This window comes from Balaenoptera borealis (genome assembly GCF_965194805.1).
Source record: "Balaenoptera borealis genome assembly, chromosome: 16".
Taxonomy (NCBI): Eukaryota; Metazoa; Chordata; class Mammalia; order Artiodactyla; family Balaenopteridae; genus Balaenoptera; species Balaenoptera borealis.
The window spans coordinates 6,368,387-6,387,068 of NC_138872.1; the positions used below are offsets into that span (position 1 = coordinate 6,368,387).

Sequence of the window (18,682 nt, forward strand, 5' to 3'; positions counted from 1 at the left end):
CACTGTTAATGCCTAAATGTATTTATTTGACCTCAGAAACTGAAACATCTTGTACTGCCACAATACATAATTATGAAATATTGGCACCTGGACAAGGTGTCAACCTCCCCAGGGTCTCTTTAGACAACTCCTGCTAGTGGGGTCTGCAAGGAAGCTAGAGCAAGGGCCCGCAGGGGGAGAGCCCCCAGCTCCCAGGCAGCCCCCTGTGTCCTTTCTCCTCTGCCCACTCTTCTATTTATTTATTTTTAATATTTATTTATTTATTTATTTTGGCTGCGCCAGGTCTTAGTTGCCGCACGTGGGATCTTCCTTGCCGCGTGCCGGATCTTTAGTTGCGGCATGCGGGATCTTTAGTTGCGGCATGTGAAATCTAGTTCCCTGACCAGGGATCGAACCTGGGCCCCCTGCATTGGGAGTGTGGAGTCTTAGCCACTGGACCACCAGGGAAGTCCCTGCCCACTCTTTTAAATTCTACAAGCCAGGCTGCAGTAGCTCCAGTTTACTGCTAGCATCTTCCTCACATGGCACACAAACGTTTTCTTCCCTGAACCTGGTGCCAAGCTCCTGAGTTCTGCATGTAAGAACTCATTTCAGTGGGGCTGTCAGCCCAAAAACAACAACATTAAAAAAGCCAAAATGGCACCATGGCAACCCAAGGATCCAGAGGGTAAACCTAGCCAGCAAAAGTCAACACCAAATTAAAACCAGAACCTAAAAGAAAGAAAAGATATTATTCTTTATAGCCACTCTTAATATAAAATAAATATCAGTTTCCAAACCCTTTTTAAATACCAGGAACACCAACCAAAAAATCTTAAAGACTAATACATAGTTTCAGGTGTTCATATATGAGACTCTGCAACTGTGTATAATGAATCAAATGCACATGTTCCAAAACCATAACTGCATAGCTTAAGGGATTCCTCTGTCCCTCTTTGGGGTTCAGGTCACCCAAACTCTTTCTGTATTGAAAGGATGCTCTTCAATCTTATCACAACTTGGCCTTTTAAACAAGCAAGTTACCCTGCTCAGAACCACTCAATCAGACTTTTTAAAAAAAATTTTTATTGGACTATAGTTGATTTACAAGGTTGTGTTAGTTTCAGGTGTACAACAAAGTGAATCATATATCCACTCTTTTTTAGGTTTCCTTCCCATTTAGGTCACCACAGATGATTGAGTAGAGTTCCCTGTGCTATAAAGTAGGTCTTTTTTACTTATCTATTTTATATATAGTAGTGTGTTTATGTCAATCCCAATCTCCCAGTTTATCCCTCCACACCCCCCCACCACCCCCTGGTAACCACAGTTTGTTTTCTATGCTTTTTTAATATAAATTTATTTATTTTATTTTATCCTGTGCTATAAAGTAGGTCTTTTTTAGTTATCTATTTTATATATAGTAGTGTGTTTATGTCAATCCCAATCTCCCACTTTATCCCTCCACCCCCCCACCCCCACCCCCTGGTAACCACAGTTTGTTTTCTATGCTTTTTTTTTTTTTGCTTTTTTTAATATAAATTTATTTATTTTATTTTATCGATTTATTTTTTGGTTTTTTTAATAAATAAATTTTTTTTTTTAAAAAACGTGTTCTTAAAAAAATAAAATAATAAATAAAAAAATTAAAAAGCGTGTTCTTTTAGCAGCAATTGGTGTGCCTACATCCTTTATAGCCAGTGGGCCGGGCCCACTAATGACATTTATCCAGCCCCCAAACTTGCACTGTCCTTCTATCCTTCCACAATTAGTGGAGGAAACAATGCCACAGTCTCTTTCTTTCCCTTTAAATAAACCTCTTGTTGGCTCCGGTGGAGGAGCTGGGGAGTCTGGGCCTATCTAATTATTTTTGGCTGCGTTGGGTCTTCGTTGCTGCACTTGGGCTTTCTCTAGTTGCTGCGAGCCAGGGCTACTCTTCGTTGCGGTGCGCGGGCTTCTCATTGCGGTGGCTTCTCGTTGCAGAGCACAGGCTCCAGGTGCGTGGGCTTCAGTAGTCGTGGCTCGCAGGCTCTAGAGCGCAGCCTCAGTAGTTGTGGCGCACGGGCTTAGCTGCTCCGTGGCATGTGGGATCTTCCTGGACCAGGGATCGAACCCGTGTCCCCTGCATTGGTAGGCGGATTCTTAACCACTGCACCACCAGGGAAGTCCCTCTATGTGTTTTGTTTTAAAGAAAACAGTTTTTCATTCTTGTATACAAGGTTATAAAAATTCTATCATTTATATGGATTTGGGGGTTGGGGAAGAGGAGGCAAAGGAAGTTTATCTTAAGTCGAACGTGATTTTTTTTTAAAAGAATTTGATTGTTTCTTCCTATGTCCCCTCCCCCACCCAAAGGATTAGATTATAAATCCATATTTCAATTATATTCAGGAAAATTCTGAGGCCCCAAAAGAGGTGGTTACCTGAAACCAAGACTTCCCCAGCCCCATCCTATCCAAACAAGCAAGTCACCCGTTTCTCCTTTTGGACTCCCACCCTTAGGACAGGTCTGAATCTACAGGTTCCCCTCACCTGGACCACCAGCCTGCCCTTATGACTCCTGATGACTCCAAAAAGAAGGGCAAGTCAGTTACCTCCAAGGTCAGTAACAGGAGGGAAAGGACCAGGGCTGGAATTAGAGTGAGGAAGCAAAATTTAAGAAGACACCCCAAAACGCAGTAATCAAGACAATATTTTAATGCACTAGTTTTTAAAAATCAAAATGAACACACACAAAAAACTCCCTGATGAACAAAATATCAAAATTTTAAATGAAGACAGCCTGCGGTTGTTTTATGACCCTGTGTCACTGTGTGATGGGGAGTTACGTTCCATCAGCCCGCGGTCCCAAGCCCCTTGTGTCCCCTGCCAGGTGGGCTGACGCAAGTTGACAGTGGTGAGTGAACACACTGAGCAAGGAGGGGCTTGGGATAGAGCCGTGGTTTTTGATTGCAGAGCTTTTATTAACTTTTTCCGATTGGGAGGCTATTTGATGTGTATCCAGGGGTTCACGATGTCCTTGGCCCCAGGCTCCAGCGCTGCCTTACCTTGTCTGGCAGGGCACTAGGGGAGGTCAGTGCCCCACGGTACCGAACACTAGAAAACAGGGGGTCCGAATGCCTTACACTTCCTATCGCATTTAGGACAGGTGGAAGGCTGATGGTGTCTGCATTTCCCGGAATGTGCCACACCCTCACCTCTTACTCCCTGATGAAGACTACAGGCTTGGGCGCCGCTGTGTCTGCTCCAGATCCTGACTCCGCTTCAACTCTTAGTGCCTCAGTGTTTCCATCTGCAAAATGGAGATAATAGTGCCTATCTCGTAGGGGTGAGGATGAAATGAGATAGTGTACGCAGAGGGTTTAAAAGGATGCCTGGCCAACGTAAGTGTTACACGGTGTCAGCTACAATATCATCACTGCTGAGTCCTCTTTACCCTCAGAGCACAGGATGCTGTCTGTCCACGGCCAACCCTGCTCCTCAGGCTGCCCACTGACCCGCAACCCCCCACTCCCGCCCACACTCAGCCACCTCCCTGCACCCCTCATTCGCCCAACTTTACCTCCTAAGTGCACCTGCCGCGTCGGTAGCCCTCGGGCTAATCAGCAGGTGCGAGGCGCTTGGAGACATTCATTCCTTCGTTCCTCCAACTGATAGTTATGAGCGTCTCTGCCAGGCTGTCACCAGGTTAGGAACCCGCCCTCCGGTAACCCCTATTCTAGAAGGAGGGGCCACGCATCCCTCCAACAATGTTTTGAGGGCCTCCTACGTGCCACACTCTATTGTGGGTTCTGGGGATACAGAATGTTCACAAAACTGACAAAATCCCCAAACCAGTGGCTGGGGCAATAGTATTAAGTAAACTATTACAAAGGGAGGGAGGGAGGGAGGAGGGAAAGGAGGGAGGAGGGAAAGGAGGGAGGAGGGAAGGGAGGGAGGAAGGAGGAAGGAAGGGAGGGAGGAAGGAAGGGAGGGAGGAAGGGAGGAGGGAAGGGAGGAAGGGAGGAGGAAGGAAGGGAGGGAGGAAGGAAGGGAGGGAGGGAAGAAGGAAGGAAGGGAGGGAGGAGGGAAGGGAGGGAGGAAGAAGGAAGGAAGGGAGGAAGGGAGGGAGGGAGGAAGGAAGGGAGGGAGGGAGGAAGGGAGGAAGGGAGGGAGGGAGGAAGGAAGGGAGGGAGGAAGGGAAGAAGGGAGGAAGGGAGGAAGGAAGGGAGGGAGGGAGGAGGGAAGGGAGGGAGGAAGGGAGGAAGGAAGGAAAGGAGGGAGGAAGGAAGGAAAGGGAGGGAGGGAGGAAGGAAGGGAGGGAAGAAGGGAGAGAGGAAGAAGGAAGAAAGCGAGGAAGGAAGGAAGGGAGGAAGAGAGGGAGGAAGGAAGGAAGGGAGGGAGGAAGGAAGGGAGGAAGGGAAGAAGGGAGGAAGGGAGGAAGGAAGGGAGGGAGGAAGGAAGGGAGGGAGGAAGGGAAGAAGGAAGGAAGGGAAGAAGGGAGGAAGGGAGGGAGGGAGGAAGGAAGGGAGGGAGGAAGGAAGGGAGGGAGGAAGGGAAGAAGGGAGGAAGGGAAGAAAGGAGGAAGGAAGGGAGGGAGGAAGGAAGGGAGGGAGGGAGGAAGGGAGGGAGGAAGGGAAGAAGGGAGGAAGGGAGGGAGGGAGGAAGGAAGGGAGGGAGGGAGGAAGGGAGGGAGGAAGGGAAGAAGGGAGGAAGGGAAGAAAGGAGGAAGGGAGGGAGGAAGGAAGGGAGGGAGGAAGGAAGGGAGGGAGGGAGGAAGGGAGGGAGGAAGGGAGGAAGGGAGGGAGGGAGGAAGGAAGGGAAGAAGGGAGGAAGGAAGGGAAGAAAGGAGGGAGGGAGGAAGGGAGGAAGGGAGGGAGGGAGGAAGGGAGGAAGGGAGGAGGAAGGAAGGAAGGGAGGGTAGGGTTAGGCTGCCTAACAGGCCGGGGAGGAGCTGATAGCCTGTGGCTCGGGCCGGCGGTGCTGAAGAGCCGACTTTGGCCCAGAGAAGACTGGAAGGAGGCCCTCTGGACACATTGCTCTTATTAGCTCTGGGTGTTCCGCCCAGAGTAGATGTTTAGAGAAGAAATGCTGTTCCCCTCTTGGATAATCTCACCAGGTGGCCGGCTTCTTCATTCACTGGGCAGGCAGCTTGCCAGGGCCTCTCCTGTGTCAGGGGACAGTGGCAAAGGGCCAAGTCCCTGCCCTCGAGAGACTCAGGGTCTCCGGAGACAGACAGTAAGTACCACGGACATATATAGCATCAGATGGTGCTGGAGGCAAGGGCAGGGGCTGGGAACGGTGGGGAGACGGGGTGTTTCAAAGAGGTGATCATGTAAAGGAAATGATCTCTGAGCAGGGACTTGAATGATGGGGTTGTTTCAAGTTCAAGCACAAAAGGAAATAAATAAACTAGAAAGTCCCCAGTTTTCCCATTCCCAGAGATAAACACCATTAAAACACAGAAGTATAATTCTACACATTTTCCATCCATAATCTATATTATATGTGATATAGAAGATATGTGTTACATTAGATCTACATTTTAAACATAAATTTTAAATAACAATAGCGAGAGTAGTTTATCTTCTGCAATTTGTTTTTTGCACTTAGCTGTAGAGTGGGGACATCTTTGCATGCTGATATATGTAGATACACTTCTTTTTTTTTTTTGCTTTCCTCCTCGGTTTTTCTTCTTCCTTCCCTTTTTTTTTTTTTTTTTTCTCTTTTGCTGGTTTTAAGTTTAATGTTTATGATAGCTGTCACATTAGAATTTTTTGCTTTTACTTGCCTTTTTCCTATGCATCCTAGCTGACCTGCTTTGACACTTACCATGTGTGCCTTACTGTTCCAGGGCCTTTGCATGTATTATCTCATTTAATCCTGCAGGAACCTCATCAAGGGGGAACTACTACTATTTCCATTCTGCATGTGCGGGAACCCAGGAACACAGCGCTTTAGTAACTTGCCCTTCAGAGCCAGGGAGGTGGCAGAAATGGGTAAATAGACACTAGGTGCTAACCTGTCTGCTGAAGACTAAACTCACACCCTAACAAGTTGAGTCAAGTTGTCTTTTAAAATAGCCTGTGGGACAAACAAAACACGGCCGCAGGCTCTTTAAGGCCTAGGGCTTGCCGGGGTGAGTCTAGGAGAGACTTTGAGAGCCTGCAGAAATGCAGATGTACCTTTTCCAGGTGTGATGCCTAGAAGTGGGATTTGGGCACCAGAGCCTAGGAGAGCAGCACGATCTACATCAGCAGTGTAGAAAACGTGTCCAGTTCCTCCCAATTACAAAGTGGAAAGAGGTGATTTTACCAATCCTTAATTTTTGCCAATCGGCTAGCTCAAAAGAAAAATGGTACATTTGATTTGCATACTTTCAAATATTTGTTGGTCATGTGTGTGACTTCTTCTGCAAACCGTGTGTGCTACTTGACCATTTTTCTATCAAGGTATCTTTTCTTCAATATTTTTTCAGTCCTCGCTTCTGCAGCACATATACTAAAACTGGAACGATATTTTTCAATGATTTTCATACATTCTTGTTAATGTTTCGATCTTTAATGCAGCTGGTATGGGGGGGGTAAGTGGGAAGGGAGATGTATTCATGGTCTAAGGTAGACAGACCTAATTTTTATTTTTCCCAAATGGAGAGATGATAGCCCACAGCCCTAACAGTGCAGATGGGCAGACTGAAATGCCACTTCAATCGTACAAGTTGACCTCTGTCCATGTGTATTTTTCTGCCCTCCCATCTGTCTTCTTTAATAGTTTGTTCCTATGCCAGTGCTAAACTGTGGGATTTTTTTGTTTCTTTTTTTTTTTGGCTGCATTGGGTCTTCATTGCTGCGTGCAGGCTTTCTCTAGTTGCGGCGAGCGGGGGCTACTCTTTGTTGCGGTGTGCAGGCTTCTCATGTGGTGGCTTCTCTTGTTGCGGAGCATGGGCTCTAGGCGCGTGGGCTTCAGTAGTTGTGGCACATGGGCTCAGTAGTTGTGGCTCACAGGCTAGTTGCTCCGCGGCATGTGGGATCTTCCCGGACCAGGGATCGAACCCACGTCCCCTGCATCGGCAGGCGGATTCTTAACCACTGCGCCACCAGGGAAGCCCCTGTGTTGTTTTTTTTTAAGTATTTTATTTATTTTTGGCCACCCCGTGCAGCATGAAGGATCTTAGTTCCCCGAGCAGGGATCAAACCCGTGCCCCCTGCAGTGGAAGCGCAGAGTCTTAACCACTGGACCACCAGGGAAGTCCCCCAAGCTGTGTTTTGATGACTGTAGCTTTTGCCCTGTTTCCATATCTACCTCATCTCCCTGATTCAAGTCTTCCAGAAAAGTCTTGGAATCAATGTGTCAGGCTCTTCCCCACCCCCGACACTCACACACACACACACACAAACCACACACACGCATATCTTGCTTCCATTTTGAGTGGAATTACTCAGAATATATAGCTAGAAAGATCCGGTATCTTTGTACTAATAAGGCTGAGATTAGATGTCTTTTAGGTCTCGAAGAGACAGGAAAAAGCCAGGCCTGGGGCCGAGCTCTCGATTAAAGCTACGGCTCTCAACAGGGTGATTTCTCCCCCAGGGGACATTTGGCAAAGTCTGGAGATACTGCTGGTTGTCACAGCTCAGGGGTGGGCGCTCCTGGAATCTCTCGGGTGGGGGTCGGGGTTGCTGCTCAACCCCCCGCAGTGCACAGGGCGCCCCCGCAATCTGGTCCAAAACGTCAGCAGCATCGAGGTTGAGAAACCCTGCGTTATTTTGGTTTGTTCGTCAAAATCCAGTCGGTGGCTGGAGAATGGCCACCAAGGCACAGCATGTTCAGTGACTCACTGCAGCTCTGGCCTAAGGCCGCTCCCGCCGCTGCCGAAGGCTGCTCAGCAGCTCAGGGCGGGGGCGAGACAGCGCCACGGCTCCTGGCCCTGCCCTGGCCGGGGCTGAAGCCGTCTGCACCGGTCCCCGCCTCTTAGGTGCACTCCTAAGGGTGGGAATCACATGGCAATTTGCTAGGTCCGGAGCAAAATGACAATTCAGACCCTCGTTCAAAAGTTAAGAATTCCAGGAGGGTCACAGCAGAGCATTAACCCAAGCACGAGGCCCTTCAAGCTCGGGACACTTGTAAGTGCACAGGTCACACGCCCAGGAAGCCGGTCTGGCCAGACAGGAGCTCCAGGTGGAAGGCTGGGCGATCAGAGGGCGCACGTCACCCTTCTTCCAGGGACCACAGTCCTGCGATGTTGGTTGTCCGGTGTCTGAAAACAGCTGTTTCCTATTATCTTACTCACTTGTCCAGTTGTTTACAGCAGGAAGGCAAGGCCAGTATTCGATGCTTCATCATGGCTGGAAGAGGAAATTACCTTTTCATGTCTTCTCGTGTATATATTTCATATACCTGTGCCAGGTACTATATAAGGCAATGTCATTATTTTTAAAATTACATTTCACAGTGATATATGAGTATATTTGTCTTCAAAAACATTCAAAATATTACAGATAAGACTATAGTCTAATTCGATCACCCTGCCCAAATCCAGCTCTCTCACTCCTCCCCCTCTGCCTCTCTAAGATGTAACTAATGATCTCAGCTTGGATTGTAACCTGGGTCTGGACTCTTTCTCAGCATTCACCCGCATGTCTGTGAACCCATGTCATGAGGTCTACCCTAGGACCCAGCAATTCTACACCTGAGTGTTTGCTGAAGAGAAATGGAGACATCAAAAGAGTTGCATAAGAATGCTCTTAGCAGCTTGAGTCATAATAACCCCACACTGAAAACAACCCGAATGTCCATTAACGGTAGGATGGATACACTGTGATGTACATATACAACAGAATTCTACACGCCAACAAAGAAGAAGAAACTACCGCTAACAAAATGCGTCTCACAGACATAATATTAAAGCAAAAGGAGCCAGGCAAAAAAGAGTATGGGGCTGGGGGGCGGGGAGGGTAAAGTTCAAGAAGAGGTGTAAGTAATTAACAGTGGTAGAAGTCAGAGTAGTCGTTAACTTAGCTGTGTGGAGCGCAGGGACTGGAAAGGGCAGGAGGAGACCGTGAGGCGTGATGGAATGTTCTAGGTCTTCATCTGGGTATCGGGTACAAGGGTGTATTCACTCTGTGAATGTTCATTGAGCTGTATACTCATGTGGCACTTTACCGTATATACATTATGTCTCAACTTTAAAAAGTGAAAGCCATAATGTAACTGACCCCTAGGAAGGGAGTAATTAAACCAAGTGTGGAAATCATGAAGAAATGAATTGGCCCTATGCGACTGATGTTTTACAATAGGTTTCAGTGTGAGTATAGTGATAACTTTTGTAATATGTATTTTGTAATAATATATTTTAAATAACATATTTTGTAAATCCATTTTAAGTTATTTCAGGTCTTTATACTTGCAAATGATGTTTAGATGTATCAGGTAAAAATACATGATTTCTTTATATAAGGGAAATTAGATTTGTAATTAATAGCTAAACGTTAGATTTTTTTTTAAACAAATTTATTTTATTTATTTATTTTTGGCTGTGTCGGGTCTTTGTTGCTGCTCACGGGCTTTCTCTAGTTGGGGTGAGCGGGGGCTGCTCTTCGTTGCGGTGTGCGGCTTTCTCATTGCTGTGGCTTCTCTTGTTGCGCAGCATGGGCTGTAGGCGTGCGGGCTTCAGTAGTTGTGGCACGCGGGCTCAGTAGTTGTGGCTCGCGGGCTCTAGAGCGCAGGCTCAGTAGTTGTGGCGCACGGGCTTAGTTGCTCTGCAGTGTATGGGATCTTCCCGGATCAGGGCTCGAACCCGTGTCTCCTGCATTGGCAGGCGGATTCTTAACCACTGCGCCACCAGGGAAGCCCCTAAACATTAGATATTTAAGAGAAAAAAATAGATGTGTTTGCATGCTTATAAATAAATGGTACTACATATTCCTATATCATTCTGCAACTTGCATTTTCTACTTAATAATGTATCTTCAAGTTCTAACCATATTCTAATACCTCATTTTAAAAACTGCTGCATAGAATTTAATAATCTGAACTGTGGTGCTTTACATATGTTATCCAGTGTCAGGCATATAGGAGGTACCTGATACTTATTTGTTTTATGAATGAAAATGCACCTTTTCTCTAAAACGTAGAATCCTTGAGGGCCTAAGAGTCTGTCTGTTCCATTCCCTGCGTATAGAACGTGCCAGCAGAGAGAGGCCACATCATTAACATTGGTTAACTATAAAATCTCTTTGACTCTACAAAATGCTCCTGTGAGTCAGGTCTTAGTTTCCTCACCTTGAAGAGGGAGTGGATGAGGGTCAGAGAAGCTACATAACTTGCCTAAGGCCATACACCAAATAAAAAGCAGGGCTACAGGCTTCGGAGTCTGAAAAGCCTAAGGTGAGCTGAGACGCTGAGCTTCCAGAGGGAGTTACCTGGCCAAGCAGGGGAACAGGCAGGGGAAGTTTGGAGAGGAATACGGGGAGGGATGGAAGGAAACAAAGGGAGGAGGTCAAGGGAGAGGGAGAAGAGGGCTGCATGCCTACAGGGCCGCTGCAGGCTGCTTGGTGACCCCCAGCCCTGTCTGGTCCTACTGCCCTTGGCTGGTGTGTCCTTGTGGCAGTGGAGTCCATAAGTCTGTTTCAGAGGGTCATGAGAGCACCACTATTTCATAACAGCGTAAGATGTCATTTGCCTCTTTCACTCGGTTCGGTGGAATTTTCCAGAGGCTACGTGATGTGTACTATCACAACAGATTGGAGGCAGAAGCAGGCAGGAGAACCCAGTTGCCTTCTATTGCGCCAGGCATTAAAGGGAGCTGTAAAATGTAAAAACAACCCAACAAACAAATCCCAACCACTGTTCTCACTACATTTTTTTTTTTTTTTAGTTTTAGAAAATATGGTGACTTTTTTCATAAAATATGTTTTTAGGTTAATATGTAATGGGTGTGTATTATTGTTACTTTCAAATAAGTGTTTTAAATGTCTCAGTAATTTCTGATACAGTAACTATTGCTAACCCACATAATCAAAAGCTTTTTGAGAATTTCAGTAATTTTTTTCAATGTAAAGAGGTCCTTAGACCGAAACTGAGAATCTCTGCCCTTTGGTGCCCTTGGTATCTCGCCACCAAGCAGGTGCTCATTTACTGCATGATTAAATAGATATATGAAGGGATAAATAAGTGGGTAAGTAAATGAATCAAGAATTGTGTTTCTGAAATATTTGACAATAGCCAAGATAAGGAAACAACCTAAATGTCCATCGACAGATGAATGGATAAAGATGTGGTTGGTGTATATATATATACATACACACACATATACATACAATGGAATACTATCCCACTGTGAAAAAGAATGAAATCTTACCATATGCAACAACATGGATGGACCTTGAAGGCTAGATGAAATGAGTCAGACAGAGAAAGAAAAATACCATATGATCTCACTTATATGTGGAATCTTTTTTTTGGCTGAGTGGTGTGTGGGATCTTAGTTCCCCAGCCAGGGATTGAACCTGCACCCCCTGCACTGGAAGTGAGGAGTCTTAACCACTGGACCACCAGGGAAGTCCCTATATGTGGAATCTTAAAAACAAAAACAAAATCAAAACACCAAGTTCACACATGTGAAAACAGACTGATGGTTGACAGAGGTGTGGGGGGCAGGCAAAATGGGTAAAGGGAGTCAAAATTTCAAGTTATAAAAAAATAAGTCTCAGGGATGTAATGTACAGCATGGGGACTATAGTTATTAATATCGTATTGGGACTTCCCTGGTGGCGCAGTGGTTAAGAATCCGCCTGCCAATGCAGGGGACACGGGTTCAAGCCCTGATCCGGGAAGATCCCACATGCCGCGGAGCAACTAAGTCCATGCGTCACAACTACTGAGCCTGCGCTCTAGAGCCCGTGAGCCACAACTACTGAAGCCCGCGCGCCTAAAGCCCGCGCTCCGCAACAAGAGAAGCCACCGCAATGAGAAGCCCGCGCACCACAAAGAAGAGTAGCCCCCGCTTGCCACAACTAGAGAAAGCCCGTGAACAGCAATGAAGACCCAACGCAGCCAATAAATAAATTAATTAATTACTTAATTTTAAAAAAATAATAATATCGTATTGCATATTTGGAAGTTGCTAAGAGAGTAGATCTTAAAAGTTCTCATCATAAGAAAAAAAATAATTCTGTAACTATGGTGACAGATGTTAACTGGATTTATTGTGGTGATCAGTTTGCAATATATACAAATATGAAATCATTATGTTGTACTCTTGAAACTAATGTAATGTATGTCAATTACACCTCAATTTTAAAATTAATAAATTAATTTTTAAAAAGAATTACGTTTTTGGGTACATTAGAGGATAAGAGATCTACTGCTCTAAGCGTCCCCAGAAGAAAGGGGGGAGGCGGGCAAGGACAGCCCTGTCCCTCTTGACAGGTAGAGCTTCTTCCTTTGTAAATGAGACAGTTGTGGGTCCCCATAAGAATGTTCTGCTTAGGATCCTTTCGAAAGAGTAGTGAGCAGAGTACCTGGCACTGCGGAAGGAAGCGTGGGCTACGAATACGATAGAAACCTTCCCGATTGTTTGTTATTTTGCACCTACTGTGGGTGGGCGGCCAGAGGTTTTCTGAGCAGGTTACCCATCCCCTCCCACCTGCCCCCATGGTCCCACCTCTAGATTTGAGTTTCTCCTTCTATCCGACTGAAGGGGAACGGATGGCTCAGGGACAGTCTCTGGGGAGGCCAAGGGGTCTGCCTCTGCACCTCTGAGAAGGCTGGCAGTGGTGGGAGAAGGGAGTGGGCAGGGGGAATTGGGGTCGGGCTTCCAGTGCCAGGCTGATGGCAGCAGCCATCAGTGTTAAAACCCAACACTGCAGAGCATCGACCACACATCCAGGACCCTACAGCACATCCTGTATCCTTCAAGGAACTTTTAAAATCTTCTAGGGAGGGCGGGTGGTGGGATGAACTGGGAGATTGGGATTGACGTATGTACACTTTTGATACTATGTATAAAATAGATGACTAATGAGAACCTACTGTGTAGCACAGGGAACTCTATTCAATGCTCTATGATGACCTAAATGGGAAGGAAATCCAAAAAAGAGGGGATGTATGCTGATTCACTTTGCTGTACAGTAGAAACTTAACACAAACATTGTAAAGCAACTATACTGCAATAAATATTAATTTTAAAAAATCAATCCACTCACTAAAAGTTAAATCCAGCACATTATTAAATGAATCCATAACAAAGAGCTAATTTACCTTACATAAAGATTTTTTATGTAGTGTAAAAAGATCTACTACAAATAAATAAGAAGTCAACAACCCCAATAGAAAATTGGGCAAGAAATATAAATAAAACACAGGTATTGAAGTATAGATGACTTTTAAACATATGAGAAGATTCTGTACTTCTCTCCTAATAAGAGAAATACAAATGAAAATTATACTGAGATATCATTTTTCACCTGTCCGTCCATCCTCCTCTCTGTAAATGCAAAGAAAAATGTATCTAATAATATTTTCCTAATATTAGCGGTAACAATTTTTAGATAGTAGGATTTGGGGAGCTTTTAAAACATTTATTGTTGTATTTGCTATAGTGTCTATATTCCTTATAATGAGCATGTATAAGTTTTTAAGTAGTTTTCATTAAAAAATAAAATTGGAAGTAAATATGCAAAATAAATAAATAAAATAAAATCTCCACTGGCCTGACACCCCAAAAGTTTTCCCCATGGATGGGGGGCGGGATACAGTGTTAATTTCCAAGCACTGGGAATTGACAGAGCCCTGACATTGATGGAGCCCAGGGAGTCTGGGTGCTAAATTCCACCAAGGTCTTAAACCAGACACCAGTGGAGGGAGGGAGAGAGGGCAGAGCTGCACCCATGAGAGCAGAAACCTCTGGGTGCTGTGGGCCACGCGTTCACAACCTCTTGGGGTTTGGAGAGAGAGAAGCGAAAAGCAGTATCTGCAAAGCCCGTGGGGAGTGTCTGAAGTGGGAGCCTTGACCTTAAAAGGTCACTCTGTGGTGTGTTCAGTGTCCTTGTGTTTCTGGGGCATCGGCACCTGCGAAGGCCTGACTAACTGGTCCCCTCCTGGACCGGGGTTGAGTCAGGCGTGTCACCTTCACAAACCGGCCTCTCCCCTGTCACCCGGCTCCACAATGTCCCTCCACCCTGCGATTCCCTATCTCTGTTGGGAGTTGTCTCTTTTCCATCTTTCATTCCACAAATATTTATGGAGAGCCTACAGTGTTCCAGGTCCTGTGCTGGGAAGCTCACAGACAACAAAAGAGGCTCCAACCCCTGTCTTTGGGGCCTCGCATCGCTGGTGGGAGACAAAATCTTGGCAAACGACTACACAGCTAACCCAACCTTTACAGAGGCGGCGACACCACGGAGAGACAGGGGTGCTGTGGGTATAAGGCAGCCTGGCCTGTTCTGGAGGTGAAGCAGGTTCCCAGAGGAGGCGATGCTGAAATCAAGAGGGGCCAGAAGGTCAGAGAGCAGATCTTTAGAGGAAGCAGAGGCAAGGGGAGTGAAGGCAAGGCCCTGGGGCAGTACAAGTTGGGAGCTAAGGTGGGGTTAGGAGCTCCATCCTTCAGTCGTGCACTAACATTCCTCCTGTTATCTCCAGAGCTCCACTGAACATTGTCCTACCAGCGGGTGTTTTGTAAATAAGGTGCTCTTCTGAGGCTGCCCGGGTGGTGAATGAGGGGTGTCCCACGTCCCTGCAGCAGATGTACTATGAGTACCTCTGGGTACCAGGTCAGGCTGGGGGATGGTGGGGAAGGAAAGCAGCACAAGTCCTGCTCCCCAGAGCTTACCATGGGGACCACCACGAACCTCATAACTAAGATGGGTCAGGTATTAGAAGGAGAGGCAGAGGTAGGAAGTGAAGGGGCGTGGTGTCTTAGAGGGGTGGGACCTGCACCTGTGGAGGTGACCCCATGGCACACAGGAGGGACCCCAGGCTCCCAGAGGTTCAAGACTTGCCCTTCCAGGCCGGGCAGGTCCTGTGTGCTCAAGTGTGAGACTTTTGACACCAGATGCCAAACCACTTACCTGATTGAGTCACATTTTCAAAGAGCCCATGGCCCAAACAAAAGCCACCCACAGGCTGTTTAAGGCCTGGGTGCCATGAGGAATTGGGAGACTCTTCTGTGCCGCAGAATGTAATGGAGCAACTGCCCATAGGATCTGTGGGATTTGCAGAATCATACAGGTACATTCTGTAGGGGAAACGCAAGAAGAGTTTGTAACTAATGCTACGTTTAGTTTCTAAAATGCTGCAACCGATTACACACCCCCATCGTGTCGAGAAGGCCCACGTCCTCACAAGGTCACGTTTGTACGTTAGAATGAGAATGAACGCCCTAGCTTCTCCCAAGTAACCATGATTAAGAAGTTTGGGAAGTGTCCTTTGAATCCTTTTTCTATTTGTTTAAGCCCATATTCTGCACACAACTTATAAAGGAGATCTTATTCTTTCCTATTTGACATGAATTTTCCATGTAGCAATATTCCTGGCTATTCTTCTGCATTAGTACCTGGAGCTCTGTCTCATTTTTTAGCTTCTGCACAATCTGAGGGTCAAGACGGTAGTGACCAACTTTTCCCATAATGACTGACCACTTGTATTCCATGCTATTTGCTCCCATTTCCATCACACTATCTTTTTACCTGTCTTGTTTCAAGGATTCTCCCTGAATTTGTGTTTTAGGTTTGGGTTTTGAACCCATATGGAATCGGTGGTGTGTATATTTGTGTGTGTTTGAGGTTGAAGGGGGAAGACTCATGCTACGGTTTGCAAATGGATAAACATGTCCATTAGCGGACTTCCCTGGTGGTCCAGTGGTTAAGACTCCCAGCTTCCAATGCAAGGGGCGCGGGTTCGAGCCCTGGTCGGGGAACTAAGATGCCACAAGTCGCACGGCGTGGCCAAAAAAATATAAAAAACAAACAAACAAAAACATATCCATTAGCATTTATTTTAAAATCCCTTCCATTCGAAGTGCTGCCTTTGTCATTTCCTAGATTCCCTTACAGGCGTGGGGCTGTCATTGTCCTGCGTGTTAGTTCAACACTCTGTTCCCACCCCAGTTCCAAGATGGAGCGCGAAAGCTCTCAGCCTTCTTTCTACACCTGCCTCGCCTCACTGCCTTCATCCTGCATGAGCGCTTCAGAATCTATCAGTATTTGCTTTGCTCCAGCCCTCAACCCTACGCTCTTCCCTCCTCCCCCCAAAACTCTTGCTTGAATTTTAGAATTACTCTGAATGTACAGACACATCTTGAGACACCTGAGATCTTTATACTGATGAGGCTGAGATTAGGTCCCTTTTATGTCTAGGAGGGACAATAAAACACCAGCCTCTTGATGCAGAGCCCTCGGGTGAAAAAAATAAAAATCCAGACGGGTGACCCGGAGGATGGCCACAAGGGCATAGAGTCCTCAGTGACTCACCTGCGCTCTGGCCTCGGGCTTCCTGGATTTCTTCCGAAGGACACGGCCTGGGGTGCAGGCATGCACCCACCGCAGGGTCCAGTGCAAGTCATTTTCTGTAGTTGCTGTTTGTATCAGCCTCCTTCTTCATAAGAACTCTTCTGTGGGTAGGAATGAAATAGATTTTTTTTTAAAAGAATAGCTGACTCATATTGATCACTAGTAAGTGCTTTCCTTCATTGTTCAAAAACTTTTAGTAGACTTTCATCCAGCAAATATTTATCCTACACCTCACATCCTAGCCAAAGAGAAAAGCAATGAACACATAAATAGGAAAGATCCAGGTCCAACATCTGGAGGTGAGGACCACTGGGCAAAGTGAAGCAGGAGGGGCGAGGCGGGCGGGGAGCTGGGTTGGCGGGACAAGGCCTTAGGAGCCGGTGCAATTTTTTTTTTTTTTTTTTTTTTTTTTTTTATTTTTGGCTGTGTTGGGTCTTCGTTTCTGTGCGAGGGCTTTCTCTAGTTGCGGCAAGCGGGGGCCACTCTTCATCGCGGTGCGCGGGCCTTTTACTGTCGCGGCCTCTCTTGTTGCGGGGCACAGGCTCCAGACGCGCAGGCTCAGTAGTTGTGGCTCACGGGCTTAGTTGCTCTGCGGCATGTGGGATCTTCCCAGACCAGGGTTCGAACCCATGTCCCCAGCATTGGCAGGCAGATTCTCAACCACTGCACCACCAGGGAAGCCCGCCGGTGCAATTTAAACAGGGTGTCACAATGGAAAAGAACATAAAAAAGAATGTACATATATGTGTAACTGAGTCACTTTGCTGTACAGCAGAAATTAATACCACATTGTAAATCAACTATACTTCAATAAAAATAAAAAATAAAATAAACAAACAGGGTGTCAGAAGAGACCTCATCCAGCTGATATAGGAGCAATCACAACTTGTAGTTATTTTAATTATAAATTTGCTGTCCGTCTCTTCCACTAGAGTGAGAGCTTCAGAACAGTGGGGACCTCTCTGTCCCCAAGAACCTGGTTGATGCCTGCGGCATGTCGGGCTCTTACTGTTGGTATTAAGACTTGAAGGAGACATCTCTTCTAGCCAAGCAAGATCCAGATCTCAGGGAAAAAGTGGATTAATCCAGGGTGTGCTGGCCACTACATGCTATGCAGTATAGATAGAGACTTTAATCACCCATGGTTTTCCTTAAACTGGTGGTTTGGTTTATCAATACATGGGTCTGGGTTTGGGATTTTTCCATTTCTAACAAGATCCCGGGGATGTGGTGGCCCTCATTCAGGGATCTCACTTGCTATTTTTGTTTAAATGCCTTATGGCGTTGGGCGATTTCTCAAAACTGTTCAGGTCTTCCTCTGGCCAGACTAAAACACACAACACTGAAGAGCGACCGGTTATTAGATGGCAAGAAATTACTATGAACTTCTATCGGGAGTAATAACCATGTTGGGGTTACGTGGTTAGAATAACAACAAACAAGCAGAAAGTCTTTATCTGTTAGAGACACACACTGAAGTATTTCTGGGTGAAATGATACAAAGTCTGGGTTTGTTTTAAAATATTGATGGGGGGAGTGGAGGAGAGAAATGGACGAAAAGCAAGGGGCAGAAAGTGGTGGTGACTGAAACAGCGACGAGTCCGGGTGAAGGGTGGGTCGCTGTACAATTCTCTCTACTTTTGGACGGGTTTGAAAACGTTCTATAATAATAACAAATAAAATGGAAATAAGATGTGAGCTCCATTTTCAAGAGAAGGCAGTTTAGCTAGAGTTGAAACAGGGTCGAGCACACAATAGCTGCTAGTATGATTCTAATTAACATCATTATTATTTAAAAGACGGAGGTTGACAGCTGTGTCTCCGTAACATGCACAGGAGATCACATTCAGAAAGAAGTGTTCCATTTGTGGCTTCTTTCCTTCTTTTCTTCTTTTTTTCCTTTTTGTGGGAGGTGTGGTTTAATTCCTTTCTCCTCCTGGGGCCGCACCCAACGCATAACCATCCAACTTCACGGCAGAAAACGGCTATTAACATTTTCTCTGAACACAAATATTTACTCACAAAAGGAACGATTACAGATCTAAAGAACTGCTGTTTGTGGTGGCCACCTGGGAGGGTGGAGCGTAGATAACTGGGTGGGACAGGGATTTGCATTATTCCCACTTTATAACTTTCTGTTGGGTTTTTTTGTTTGTTTGTTTCAATGTATTTTTTTAATTACCCACTAATGCATGAATATATTTTGGTTATAAAAC

General features: G+C 46.0%; 1 long non-coding RNA gene across 2 annotated transcripts in view; it reads right to left on the reverse strand.

Moving 5' to 3' along the window:
- Positions 1–4,893: 4,893 nt before the first annotated feature.
- Positions 4,894–18,682, reverse strand: part of LOC309612978 — a 48,917-nt gene continuing 35,128 nt past the window's right edge. For both annotated transcript variants that reach the window (XR_014235441.1, XR_014235442.1), the window contains 4 exons: positions 16,428–16,567; positions 15,027–15,193; positions 14,337–14,436; positions 4,894–9,810 (listed from right to left, as the gene is read on the reverse strand). This is a non-coding gene — a long non-coding RNA (uncharacterized lncRNA). The remainder of the gene's footprint in view (positions 9,811–14,336; positions 14,437–15,026; positions 15,194–16,427; positions 16,568–18,682) is intronic.